The 15,200-nt window shown below is 42.2% G+C and overlaps 1 protein-coding gene across 6 annotated transcripts in view; it reads right to left on the reverse strand.

The window, feature by feature from the left end:
* The window catches only part of LOC137370144 (probable E3 ubiquitin-protein ligase HERC1), a 480,710-nt gene extending 466,127 nt beyond the window's left edge, over positions 1 to 14,583 (reverse strand). For all 6 annotated transcript variants that reach the window (XM_068032400.1, XM_068032409.1, XM_068032373.1 and 3 more), the window contains exon 1: positions 14,343 to 14,583. The gene's annotated coding sequence lies outside the window, so the exon portion shown is untranslated. The remainder of the gene's footprint in view (positions 1 to 14,342) is intronic.
* Between the last annotated feature and the right edge of the window lie 617 nt (positions 14,584 to 15,200).

Raw genomic sequence — 15,200 nt, forward strand, 5'->3', positions numbered from 1 at the left:
TAGGAAAAAATATTCCCATTGTAGGTTGGTCATCGCCACACAATATTTTACATTTAACACAACCGTCAACCTACTCAGGCCTTTGCTATGCCATTCTGAAACCAATTGCTGAGAGAAAAGGTGGCTCAACCACTAAATTTGCTTTGATTCGCGTGGAGAACTGCAACAGCATGACTTGTCATCTCCCCAATACAGCAGCTAAGATCTGTTACTCGCTGTAGCAAATTTTGTTGCACATTCCAGCAGCCAGAAACATTAAAATGCTACAACTCACCTCATCTGTGTCTCACTACAGTTTAAGGTATAAACAGCTGAAAATCATTTGACCTCAGCGGTTATCATTGATTGCTATTTTTATGGCTTTAACTCAAATGATTACAACATAAAATATCATAACCTGCAGACTTTGACTTGCATGTAATGCTCTTTATCTGAAACCAGATAGGCTCAGACAGCAGTGGCTGCCCGTAGAAACAGGGCATTTGACCCAACCAGTCTATGTTGGTAAAAGCAAAATATTGCAGATGCTGGAAATCTTAAATAAAAACAAAAAGTGCTGGAAATACTCAGCAGGTCTGGCAGCATCTGTGGATAGAGTTAACGTTTCAGGTCAGTGACCTTTCATCAGAACTCATGTCTCAGAGTCTAGGTTGATTTTTTATCTTGCAAATTATCAAATCCTAATCCCATTTTCCTGCCCTGCTCATTTTAGTCCCCCTTTCCTGCAATTACCTATTTAACCTTTCTAAAAAGTTGACATAATCATTACATCCAGTAGAGCATTTCACCGCTTTACAAACCTGTGTAAAAAAAAAAGTTCTCCTCCTTGCTGTCTGAAGAAATCTCTCGCATTTAATCCTATATCTATATATCCTCATTCTAGACCCCTCAAATCAGTAGAAACAGTCTGTTACTATTTCCTCTATCCTATCCCTTCATAATTATAAACACTTCTATCAAATCACCCCATAATCTCCTCTGTTCAAATAAAAACAGCCCTAATTTTCAAGTCTTTTATCACATTTGTATTTCCTCATACCAGGCAGCATCCCAATAAATCTCCATTGCCCTGACATCATTCCTTGTGTGTAACCCAAAATTGCATACATTTCTCCAACTGTGGTATTGTGAAGAATTTCAATAGATTCAACATTACATCAGAACTTTTTATGGTCTACATCTCTTGCCGTAAAACTCAGTATTCCATCAGCTATTTTTTTTTTAAATGGTTGTATCTTCTCTTAGGATCTTTTGAGCTTGAACCCCCAAATCACTTTGCTCTTCCAGATCACCCAGTCGTTCCCAAAGTATAATGGCAACGCTTTTTAAAAAAAAATATGATCTTGCATTTACATTAAACACAATGTGTCACTGTGTATCCATTCCATATCTTACAAATATTCCTCTGCAACTTCCTTTGGTTCCCAGAATTATCTACTAGAACATGGGTTGCCAACATGTCAATTGCGAGTTACTCATTGCACGTCGACAGTCTGAGTAGTTCGTGGGTGGTGGCTGGGGCTGGCGCAGCGTGGGCACTGAAGGTGGATGGAGGGAGTCATTTCGGATCCGCAGCGAGCGAGATGCCGCCGAGTGCAGGAGAGGCTTGGAGTCGGCGGTGGGCGGGAGGGGCTTCATACAATCAGCGTAGGCCTCAAACACCCACAATAAGAATAAAAGCAAAATACTGCGGATGCTGGAAAGCTGAAATAAAAACAAGAAATGGTGGAAATACTCATCAGGTCTGGCAGCATCTGTGGAGAGAGAAGCAGAGTTAACATTAACTCTGCTTCTCTCTCCACAGATGCTGCCAGACCCACTGAGTATTTCCACCATTTCTTGTTTTTATAATATATTATATTACATAGCTGCTAGACTGAGCTGTGGACTGGGAGGAGTGGAGGTGTTTGAGTGACAGACCTGAGGGGATATCAAGGCAGACACACACACTGCTCCCTCTTTTCCTCCTGCAATGTTTTACTGGAGTTGTGTTGGTGAGCGTTTCTAAACGCTGTCTCCCTATCCTGGTAATATAGGTGGATTGTAGGTTGCTGTGATTGTTGGACTATATTGCCTCTCCTCATTCTTCCTCCTTCTCCCACTCCAAGCTCCAGGCTGCAGGCTCCAACAGCTCAATGCACCTGAAACGTTAACTCTGCTTCTCTCTCCACAGATGGTGTCTGACCTACTGAGTATTTCCCTCATTTTTTCCATTTATTTTAGATTTGCAGCATCTGCAGTATGTTGCTTTTGTTTTATTGCAGGCATTGCTCACAGAACTGAGTCGAGAAACACAGCCAGTTTGCATCAGGGTAGCTGTTGGGTGCAGAATTCGGTCCCTAGTCTCCTGTGCAGCTCTTCTTTGTTGCATCAGTTTGAGCTGGAGTGTAGATGGAGGAAAAACTACTGGGTTTAACCCAAAGAACTTCTAAGTTAAGTCAGGCCCAACAATTTCCAATGTGAAACTGTCAAGGGAGGTAGATTCCAGGGGAGGTGGCGTTGTTAAACGGACACCAACCATTCAACAAAGCCACTGCTGGGCTTCTGGACACTGGAAAATACAGTGATCTCTTGACCAGGCTTGCAGGCAGTGTCAAGTATCATGCTGGCTTTCTTTAATTAACCCACATTTGTCCAAGTGACTATTAATCTTGTCCCGAATTATTCTTTCAGGAGTTTCACCACCACCAAAGTTAAACTAACTGGCCTGCAGTTGCTGGGCTTATCTTTACATCCTTTTGTGAACAAGGGTGTAACTTTTGTAATTCTCCAGTCCTGTGGCACCACCCCAAGTCTAAGGAAGACTGAAAAATTATGGCCGGTGCCATATAACAGTCTTATTCCCTTTTGAATGCTTCAATTGAACCTGCCTCCACCACACTATCAGGCATTCCCCAGAAGGGGAATAGCATTAGGTGAATTGCTCATTCGGAGTGCTGGTGCAGACATGATGGGCCGAATGGGCCTGCTTCTATGCTGTAACAATTCTCTGAATACCTTTGAGGTTCTGCGTTTTAATTTGACTCTAATGCTCAAACACTCTCAGCAAAACATCATTCCTAATTCTACCTATGTCATTGTTTCCTACGTGGACCACAACAACTGGATCCTCCTCCTCTCAGTTCATCTTCAGCCTTGAGGAGCTGTCTTTAACCCTAGCACTGAGCAGGCAACACAAGCTTTGGAACTTCAGGACGTGGCTGCAGAGAACAGTATTAATCCCCTGACGATACTGCCCCCTATTACGACCACATTCTTTTTCACTTACCACACTTGAATGGCTTCTTGCACCATGGTGCCAAGGACAGTTTGCTGATCCACACAAGTAGCAAGCACTTCATACCTGTTGGTTAAAGTCAAGGGCCGAGCCTCCGCCATCACAACATCCTGTCCCTGACCAACTCTGAAGTTCTATTTAACCTAATATGACTGTCTACTGAAACCAAGTGTCCAGGCAACTCTCCCCCTCCCTGATGCATTGTAATATCTGCAGCTCAGACTCCAGCTCAACAACTCTGAGCCAAAGTTGCTCGAGCTGCAGACACTTACCACAGATATGGTTGTCTGGGATCGCAATGCCCCCCCACGAACTTCCACATGCTACAGTTATAGCACATCACCTGCCATGCCATGTCCGCCTAACCTTATTTATTAATCAGATTACTAATTTAGTAATTAATTAACTAAAGTAAAGCAATAGCAATACCATGCCTTCTATATTATCATCTGCAAATTTTATCTTCTTGACTTCATGAACCCTGGAGTCACTAGCACATGATTTAAAAACGCTCGTACATTCTACCTTTCGTCTTACCATTTTACCAGCAAACACACAAAAGGATTAAATTATATGTCATGCAAATATGAACACTAAAATCAGATGCCCAACGGCAGTGTCTGTTACTCTTAATCAGTTCATTTTTTTTTTTACTTAGAACTTTAAAAACTGTAAAAGAAACTGCAAGATAGTCAACACTTAACAGCAACTGTCAACTTCTCTCTCTCTATATAGTGTCCCTGTTGTCCAAGGTTTGCTAATCATGGCTTATGCCATGATATCACTACCCAACAGGTATGAGGTTCTTGCTACTCATGTGAATGCAAGGTGACCACGGTACCATGGTAAAGGAGGTCATTCAAGTGGCAGGAGTGAAAAGGACCATGGTAGTAGTATGGTGGAGCAGACTCGAGGGGCCGAGTGGCCTACTCCTGCTCCCAATCCGTATGTTCGACAGTATCATCAGGTGGATAGATACTGTTCTCTGCAGCGGTTCTGAAGATTGTGTTACCTGCCCGCTGCCAAGGTTAAAAACATCTCCTCATGGCTGGAAAAGAACTTGGGGTGGGAGGGGGAGGATCCAGTTGTCGTGGTCCAGGTAGGAACCAACGACATATGTAAAATGAGTAATGAGGTTCTGCTAAGAGAGTTTAAACAGCGAGGGTCCAAATTACAAAGCAGAACCTTAAAGGTAATAATCTCTAGATTACTGCCTGAGCCACACACAAATTGGCATAAGGTCAAACAGATTGGAGAGTTGAAGGCATGGCTAAGAGAGTGGTGTATGAGACAGGGACTGTGATTCATGAGCACTGGCACCAGTACTGCAGAATGGAGCTGTTCCAGTGCAAAGGGCTCAACTTAAACCAGGCTGAGACCAGTGCTCTGGGCGAATTCTACAACTAGGACAGCAGATAGGGCTTTAAACTAAAAAGGGTAGCCGGGGGGGGTGGCGGTGGTGGCGGTGGTGGGATGGCAAGTTCAAGTGACGGGAAATTTATAAATCTAAAAGTGAAAAGTCAAAGTCATAGAGCAGTGTTGCGCTTTGGGTAAAGATAAGCAGAGCGCGACAGGAAGGGACAAAAAGGCTAACGGTAACAGTGTTTCAGTGAATAAGGTCAAATCAGGGAACAATGGTAAAAACTTAAAATTAAAGGCTATTTATCTGAATGCGCAAAACATTTGCAACGAGTGAGATAAATTCATGGCGCAAATAGAGATACATAGGTTTGATCTATTAACCATTGAAAAGACGCAGCTGCACGGTGACTAAGGTTGGAAACTAAATGTTCCAGGGTGCTTGACGTTTCAATAAGACAGACAAAGTGGAAAAGGAGGTGGGGCAGTCTGATAACAAAGGATAACATAATGACACTAGAGAGGCACTTGGCTCCAAAAAGCAGAAAGTAGTATGGATGAACATAAGAAAGTATAAGGGCCAGAAAATGCTGGCAGGAGTAGCTTATAGGCCCTTTAATAGTAGTTATGCTGTTGGAAGGAGTATTAATCAAGAAATAAGAGGAGCTTGAAACAATAGTAATGCAACAATCATAGAGGATTTTGATCTTCATATAAACGGGACAAATCAAATCAGCAATAGTAGTTTAGAGGACAAGTTCATGGAATGCATTTAAGATAGTTTCCTGGAACAATGTCGTGGCATCAACAGGGGTCGAGGCTACTTTAGATCTTGTGCAATGAGACAGGGTTCATTTGCAATCTTATAGTAAGGGATCCTCTCGGAAAGAGTGATCATTGTGACAGAATTTCACATTGAGTTTGAGAGTGACGTACATAAGTATGAAACGAGAGCACTGAACTTAAATAAAGCCTTTTACATAGCTATGAGGAGCAAGTTGACCAAGGTAGATTCAGAAATTAGATTAAAAGATATGACCGATGAACAGTGATGAATTAAACAAAATTAATAATTAAGACAAATATGGATTGTGGACTCATTCTGAACCACGAAGTTTTACAAAAATCTGGAAATTGACGAATTACTTAAAAAAATGACTACATTACTGAATTAAATTTCACTATCTGGGATTTGACCCGAGTCGCTAGTCCACTTACATAACCACTAGGCTACCAAATCTAACTATCTTTGGTATAAAAGAGAATAAGGGAGAGAGAGATGCAAAAAGAGAGACGAAAAGTGAGAATAAGAGGGAGAAAAGTAGTGGGGTCAGGGAGAGTTGTAACAGGGAAAAATATTAAAAAGGTAGCTTAAATTAGGAGAGTCATTTCAGTGTTCAGTACAATAACAACGTGTGTAAGGATGTGAGCCCTCCAGTTAAATTTTAATAGGTATTAACCGTCTGAAGCAAGATACTTCAAGCAGGTAGCGTGCACCAAAAATGCAATTCAAGTTAAATTAGTTCAACTTAGAAAGACAGGGACAGGGGTTCAAATCTCACTACGGCAGATGATGGAATTTGAATTCAATTAATAAAAAAAAAATCTGGAATGAAAAGCTAGTCTAATGATGACCATGAAACCATTGTCGATTGGCGTAAAAACTTATTTGTTCACTAATGTCCTTTAGGAAAGGAATTTTGCTGTCCTTACCTGGTCTGGCCTACATGTGATTCCAGACCCACAGCAATGTGGCTGACTCTTACATGCCCTCTATAATGGCTTAGCAAGCCACTCAGTTGTATCAAACCACTGTAAAGTCTAAGAAAATGAATGAAACCGGACGGACAACCCGGCATTGACCTTGGCACCGGAAACAACAACGGCAAACCGAGCTCTATCGACCCTGCCAAGTCCTCCGGACTAACATCTGGGGACTTGTGCTAAAGTTGGGAGAGCTGTCTCACAGACTAGACAAGCAACAGCCTGACATAATCATACTAACGGAATCATACCTAACAGACAATGTCCCAGACACAGCCATCACCATACCCGGGCATGTCCTGTCCCATCGGCAGGACAGACCCAGCAGAGGTGGTGGCACAGCAGCATACAGTCGGGAGGGAGTTGCCCTGGGAGTCTTCAACATCGACTTCGGACTACATGACGTCTCATGGCATCAGGCCAAACACAGGTAAGGAAATCTCCTGATTACTACCTTCTGTGCCCCCCGCCCCCTCAGCTGATGACTCAGTGTTCCTCCATGTTGAACACCACTTGGAGGAAGCAGTAAGGGTAGCAAGGGCACAGAATGTACCCTGGGTGGCGGATGTCAATGCCCATCACCAAGAACAGCTCTGTAGCACCATTACTGACCGAGCTGGCCGTGTCCTAAAGGACATAGCTGCTAGAGTGGGTATGCGGCAGGTGGTGAGGGAACCAACAAGGGGGAAAAACCTACTTGACCTCGTCCTCACCAATCTGCCTGCCACAGATGCATCCTGTCCATGACCATCGCACAGTCCTTGTGGAGACAAAGTCCTGTCTTCACATTGAGGATACCCTCCATCGTGTTGTAGTACTACCACTGTGCTAAATGGGATAGATTTCAAACAGATCTAGCAACGCAAAACTGGGCATCCAGGGGACACTGTGGACCAGCAGCAGCAGCTCAACTGTACTCAACCACAATCTGTAAGCTCATGGCCCAGCATATTCCCCACTCCACCATTACCATCAAGCTGGGGAAATCAGCCCCAGATCAATGAAGAGTGCAGGAGGGCATGCCAAGAGCAGCACCAGGCATACCTCAAAATGATGACCATTGTCAATTGTCGTAAAAACCCATCTGGTTCACTAATTCCCTTTAGGGAAGGAATTCTGCTGTCCCTACCAGGTCTGACCTACACATAACTCCAGACCCACAGCAATGTGGTTGACTCTTAAATGCCCTAGCAAGCCACACAGTTGCATCAGACCACTGTAAAGTCTAAGAAAAGGAATGAAACTGGACGGACCACCCAGCATCGACCGAGGCACCGAAAATGACGACAGCAAACCCAGCCCTGTCCACCCTGCCAAGTCCTCCTTACTAACATCTGGGGGCTTGTGCCAAAGTTGGAAGAGCTGTCCCACCTGTTGAAGCTACAACACAGGACTACTTGCATGCCAAACAGTGCAAGTACCATGCAATAGACAGAGTCAAATGATCCCACAACCAACGGATCAGATCTAAGCTTTGCAGTCCTGCCACATCCAGTCTTGAATAGAGGTGGACAATTAAACAACTAATTGGAGGAGGTGGCTCCACAAATATACACATCATCGATGATGAGGGTGCCCAGCACATTAGCACAAAATATAAGGCTGAAGCATTTGCAACAATCTTCAGCCAAAAGTGTCGAATGGATGATCCATGTCAGCCATCTCCTGAAGTCCCCAGCATCACAGATGCCAGTCTTCAGCCAGTTCGATTCACTCCACATGATATCAAGAAAAGACTGAAGGCACTGGATACTGCAAAGGTTATGGGCCCTGACAACATTCCGGCAATTGTACTGAAGACCTGTGCTCCAGACCTTACCGCGCCCCTAGCCAAGCTGCTCCAATTCAGGTACAACACTGGCATCTACCCAGCAATGTGGAAAATTATCCAGGTATGTCCTGTCGACAAAAAGCATGACAAATGCAACCCGGCCAATTACCGCCTCATCAGTCTACTCTCGACCATCAGTAAAGTGATGGAAGGCGTCATCAACAGTGCCATAAAGCGGCACTTGCTTAGCAATAACCTGCTCAGTGACACTCAGTTTGGGCTCCGCCAGGGCCACTCAGCTCCTGACCTTATTACAGCCTTGGTCCAAACTCCAGATGTGAGGCGAGAGTGACATCAAGGCAGCATTTGACTGAGTATGGCATCAAGGAGCCCTAGCAAAAATGGGAAATCAAGGGGAAAACTCTCTGCTGGTTGGAGTCATTCCTTGCACAAAGGAAAATGGGTGTGGTTGTTGGAAGTCAATCATCTCAGCCCCAGGACATCACTACAGGAGTTCCTCATGGTAGTGCCCTGGGCCCAAACATCTCCAGCTGCTTCATCAATGACCTTCCTTCAATCATAAGTTCAGAAGTGGGGATGCTCTCTAATGATTGCACAATGTTCAGCACCATTCGCATACAGGTCCACAGGTCACTGCAAGTGGCAACGCAGGTGGATAAGGTAGTCAAGAAGGCATACGGCATGCTTGCCTTCATCGGTCGGGGCATAGAGTATAAAAATTGGCAAGTCATGCTGCAGCTGTACAGAACTTTAGTTAGGCCACACTTAGAATATTGCATGCAATTCTGGTCGCCACACTACCAGAAGGACGTGGAGGCTTTGAAGAGGGTACAGAAGAGGTTTACCAGGATGTTGCCTGATCTGGAGGGCATTAGCTATGAGGAGAGGTTGGATAAACTCAGATTGTTTTCACTGGAATGACGGAGGTGGAGGGGCGACATGATAGAGGTTTACAAAGTTATGAGCGGCATGGACAGAGTGGATAGTCAGAAGCTTTTTCCCAGGGTGGAAGTCAGTTACTAGGGGACATAGGTTTAAGGTACGAGGGGCAAAGTTTAGAGGGGATGTGCGAGGCAAGTTCTTTACACAGAGGGTGGTGAGTGCCTGGAACTTGCTGCCGGGGGAGGTGGTGGAAGCAGGTACGATAGCGACGTTTAAGAGGCATCTTGACAAATACATGAATAGGATGGGAATAGAGGGATACGGTCCCCGGAGGTGCAGAAGGTGTTAGTTTAGGCAGGCATCAAGATCGGCGCAGGCTTGGAGGGCCGAATGGCCTGTTCCTGTGCTGTACTGTTCTTTGTTCTTGTAAAGCAAGATTGATTTATCAGAGATTCTACATTCTCTAACAATATTTAGTGAGCATGCTGTACTAATATCAAATAACTCATTAAATCCTTTTGCTGACATCACAAAGAATTAATTTTACTTTGTTCTTAGAATACCTTGTGTACCAAAGGGTTTTCCCATTTACATCAAGGAAATGGGATGTTTTAACAGTTCGTGGTAAAATAAAAGGTATTTGAGATTAAATATAGTCAAATTGAATTGTTAACTTGGTGAATCTGCTGCACTCATTTTTAATTCAAATGTAATAATAAATTTAGGGCAAATCTCAAAAAAATATTAAATCATACAAAAATAATTTTTTAAAAAGACTTCATTCTTGGTGTTATCAGACATTTCCACACATTTAAAAGGTTAATGTAATTCCAATTAATTCTAGCAAAATTTATTGTGCTGAGAGAACATTGCAATGTTCTGCTGATCAGTGCTGGGAGATCTAATAATCAGCTCATTAAATCTCAGCAACAGACCTAGAATACAGTCCTCAGATTATACAGTTGATACAAATTACTGAATTCTAAAAATATAAAAACATGAACATAATCTTCATATCTCATTAACTTATCTCCCTGCAGAAACTGAAGTAAATTTAGGGAAGAATTGCTACACCAGGTTGCCTCTCAGCCACTGGAGGGAAAGAAGGAGCAAATGAAACGATCAATATGTTTTCAACTACTAACCAGCTCCTGAAAACTGCCCGTTCTCCTATTCAACCCATTTTAGAGTGGCATATGGATAATGGATTCAAAATTAAACACCCAGTTACTATTAAATGAGGCAAAAAAGATCAAAGCAGAACAGAGAATTTAAATGCAGTCCAGTTAATTCCAATGAGTAGAAATTGGCCATCAGCAATTCTAAGAATTCAATTGCTGACAAAAAAATCTTTTGCATTTTTCTTCCTATTCCAGTCATTTTTTTGGAATAGTTGTGCTGAAAAGCTTATAGTGCCAAACTGAGAAAACTGAAGGATCAACACCATGCATAGGGGATCTATGACAGGCCCTCAGGAGTCTACAATGCCATTCAATTCTGTGTCACCAGATTTTATATACTGCTATGGTTATTGACTTACTAGCATGTTATTTCTATTGCTGCATCTATATTACATCTTATGTATGCCCACATATCCTCTCTAGTCATCCTAAATTACTGCCTCCCACCACTGTTAAACTTACCTACATATTATACTTATTTACCAAACAATTCTCCCATGACATGTCCAAGGAAAAAATGGTGCTTTTAGCTTGAGGCTTACTAATATTGTCCAATGTTAGGTTAGTTTTGATGCTGAGAAAGTTCCACAGAATTTCTTCCATTATTTGAGCAGGAAACCCCTCAGAAACCCTTCTTCTATACACTGGCATGGCCTTGCCACTATCAAGACCAGGACCTCACCCAGAGCAAGAACATATATATATTGAGGATTTAAATACTTAGAGTACCGAGTGAATTTTCTTAAGAAAACAGTCCAGCATTTCAGAATACAACCTGTGTCTTCGGATTCCAGTTCTTTCCCTATTAAGGGAAAATATAAACAGAAGTACTACTTTAGAATCAAACTGTTGAAAAAAACTACATTGAATGTTCATACTTTTCTTCACTTTTTGCTTATAAAAAGCATTTCTGCTTAGCTGTTCAAAATACTAAAAGAGGAAGGTTTAGAAAGCCCAACAGCGTAACAAAATATATTTAATACTGGAATGCACTGATTCTTGACTTCATTATGGAACTTTTATTGAAAACACTTGCTCCACCACCCACCCTCATTTTTTTTTTTAAACAAACTGTTTTTCATTTTAGTTTCACTAAAAACATCTAATCTCAATGCTGCTTTTTAAGGGTTGCTGTATGCTAAGCTACTGTATATAGGGACTTTGATCATTTAGTAGAACAGACAGGAACCTTAAAAGTTCCATTGTCTCCCATATGAGATAAATACAGATTAGGAAGGCAACTGTCACTCATCCATCCAGAAAAATCCTACAGGACCCCATGCAATCCACCTCCCAAACATGGCACTCAACTGATATATAAATACTATATAACAGGGTTATTGCCTCCATTACTCTATTCAGTAGTGTATTCTACGTGCAGATCACTACATGTGAAGAATTTCCTTACAATCGTTCCAAATTTACCTTCTGTCCTCTTGTCCAGTCATGGTTAGTTTAAAGTATTCTGGATCTACCTTTTTCCAGACTATTTACCCCTTTTATATTTGAGTATCAGCTCTCTCTCCTGGTTTATAGCTGAAAAGGCCAGGCTTTGAAGTCTTTCTTCATAACTCACTCAGTCATCTGAGATCAAGGATCGATTTCATCCACTGCCCTGTATGATTTGAAATTATCCCCCCTCCTCTCAAGTAGAGTCTGAACACTGACCTTTCTGTTTCATTAGCAAAATAACCACCTATTTTGATCCCAACAATATATCAATGCAATTGATGGTTTAATTAAATTTTTAAAAAGTGGGAAACATTTCATTTCAGATATTAAAATGAAGTTTTGCCAAAGTAGAAAAAATATTGCCAATACAATAGGAAATTGCATTAGCACCAAATGACATAATAAATGTGAAATGTAGATAAAATTACCAATATAGCACACTGACAAAATGGCAAGTGGTTTACTAAAGTGAGTATGTAAGCTTTTGAAAATGATTCAATGTTAAAACTGACAAATACAGTGGGTCCTATTCATGGAATTGTGAAATTTACAAAAACTGTGGGTTTCCAGACCAAAAGCAGCTGTTTTCCTCAATATGTTAAACCTAGACAAGATTCTACTGTTAGAAAAACAATGTTAGGAGAGTTTCCTTACTGCGGGAATAACATGCTGGCACGGATTTGATGGGCCGAATGACCTCCATGACTCTATAACACACATAGTTTATCAGAAGTGCCAGTATACCACTTTATTGAGTTAATCTAATGCACTAGAGTATAAATATAAGTTAAGACTCTTTACAATAACTTGCAGTTCAATGACTCCACACAATCTTACTTTCCATTAAACAAGATAAAGTTTGCTGATAAATGTAATAGTACATATTATCCCACACAGTGGAAAGGGTATGAATTTCTGCCTGTTATTATTCACTGGACAATATCTGGCTGAAAATTCCATTGAAAATTAGTTGACAGCAACCAACACATTCAATACAAATAGGAAATTGGCTACAATCAACATGTAGAAAGACTTGTATTTATGCAGCATCTTTGTACACCCTTCAAAATGCTTCAACAGACACTGAATTACTTTGAAGCACTATGACAGAAAATGAAGGTAAATTTTTGTGCAGGATTCTACAAAACCAGCAATGAGATGAATGACCAATTATTCAGTTTTTAGTGATATTGCTTCAGAGAAGAAGGTTGGCCAAGATATCAGAAAACAGCTTGCTTCTCTCCAAATTGAGAGATCCTTTGAACTGTTGAATGGAGACAGTCCTTGAGTGTCAAACTCAAAGGATGGCACCTTGGACACTTCCTCAATTTAATCTTATGAACTCATACTCCTGGTATGGAGTTTGATCTCTTTAACTAAACTGACACTCCAGTACAAAGAATGCACTTTCAGAAAACATGCGACTCAAATATAACGAAGTAGGTAACTATGCACTTTAATCCCAGAACTTTAGCTTAAGGCAATGAGCATTTTTAACACATTTAATAGCACCCTGCAATTTTCAGGCCAATAGTGTTCAGTTAAAACATGCAATTACAGTAACTAATTTATTTTAAAATTAACACAGAACATACTGTCAATTATCCTGTGATCCTGCCATAAGGCACTACAACTGATTTGACTGACAAGCAGCCACATCTGACCCCAATCCAGAAAACGTAGGAAAATCATGGAAAGACAATTCAGTTTCCTGTCATTGTTTCCTGTTGTGAACTTGGTAGAATGTGCAGAAATAAGCCAACATACTGTCAAGTGAACAATTATAAATGATATATACATATATGGATTAAAATATAAGATACAAATGTTAGATATGATGATTACTATCCTCTAATGCCTTTTAAGTCTAAAATCGTTTAGTACCCTTCAAAACAATGACGAGCCGATTCAGCTCCGACACTGAAACGAACCAGCTGCAAGCGTGTAGATTTCAGTACCAGGGTATGTCACGTCACTTCACATGGGTGCGGTGTACTGAAAAGAAGTGTTGGTGCTTGTCTTCTTAAATAACGATGCAAGGATCTACAGCTAACCTCTTGAAATAAACGGGTAAACGTTCATGTCAAGTGTACGTCCTGCAAAAATTCGCAATCAGAACGTATATTTGATATCAGGAGTATATTTGTCAACTGAATACGTAATTGTAAATTAATTTTTAATTTGCACGTTTCCCCGTCAACATCTGATAATCTTGCAGTATAATGTTCACCAACATTCATCTACGAACGCTGCGTCCTGAAGTAAAGAAATTACATGGTTTCATGTACTGCAATGGATAAAACATGTGGTGAATGACACTTCTAAAGCAGCTCTGCAGTGTCCCCAATTTGATTTATGACGGGTGTTGCAATCCTGTCCCACTGTATTAATGAAGCACCATCAGCTCCGATGATTCCAAAAGATAAATGTGCGTTTTTAGAAGACACACAAAGCGCCTTGTCGTGTCTCGGTTATAATCCGATCAGCCCAAACCTGTCACTCACACGCACTGTCTAAAACAACCAGTCTACCGGGGGCAGTGGGCCTACATGCAGAGACCCCGGCCTGGAACAATCCCACCCCCGTCCATGGCTAATTACAACGCGGCCTTCAATCGGTCCCAGAACGGCCCTACCTCTCTCCGCTTTCCTCCAAATGTTATTGAAGACAAGCAGCGGCTGGTCACGCCGACAACTGCACGGATTCACACACGTCCCCGCATGCGGGCCTGATGTCCACCCTTCGCTGTCGCTGTGGTAACGACGAACAGCTCGGCCTCAACGTCTGCTCCAACTCCACACTGAGTGGTTTCAGGGGCTAAACCGCCGCTTCCCCGCCTCCGCCATTGGTTGTCACAGTACCGATTGTTGCCATACACTCACAGCACAATGTACCGCCCCACCCGCACAGGGAGACGCTGATTGTGACGCCATCGCGCGTTTCCCACTCCTGCCCCCGCCCCCGCCCCCTGACTGTCGCTGTGACGCATGCGTGTTTCCCTCTCTCCCCGATCTGCGTGGGAGATTCGAGTCATAGAACCGCAGAATTGTCGCAGCGCAGAAGGTGGCCTTTCGGCCCGTCGTGTCTGTGCTGGCTCTCCGAAAGAGCATTTTACCTATGGCCACTCCGTAGCCTTGCACATTCTTACTTTTCACATAACTGTCCTATTACCTTGTTAAAGCCTAGATTGAAGTTGCCTCCATTGCAATCTCAGGCAGTGCAATCCAGAAAACGTTTATTCTCATGTTGCTTTTGCTTCTTTTGTCAATTGCCTTAAACCTGTGCCCTCTTGTTGTCCATCCATCCACCAATGGGAACTGTTATTCCCTATCTACTCTGCCCAGCCCCTCATGATTTTGAATACCTCGATCAAATCTCCTCCCTCTTCAAGGAAAACAGTTCCAACTTTGCCAATCTATCCACATAACTGAAGTTCCTTATCCCTGGAACCATTCTCGTGAATCATTTCTGTACTCTCTCCAATGCCTTCACA

The sequence above is a fragment of the Heterodontus francisci genome, chromosome 1 (assembly GCF_036365525.1).
Source record: "Heterodontus francisci isolate sHetFra1 chromosome 1, sHetFra1.hap1, whole genome shotgun sequence".
Taxonomy (NCBI): domain Eukaryota; kingdom Metazoa; phylum Chordata; class Chondrichthyes; order Heterodontiformes; family Heterodontidae; genus Heterodontus; species Heterodontus francisci.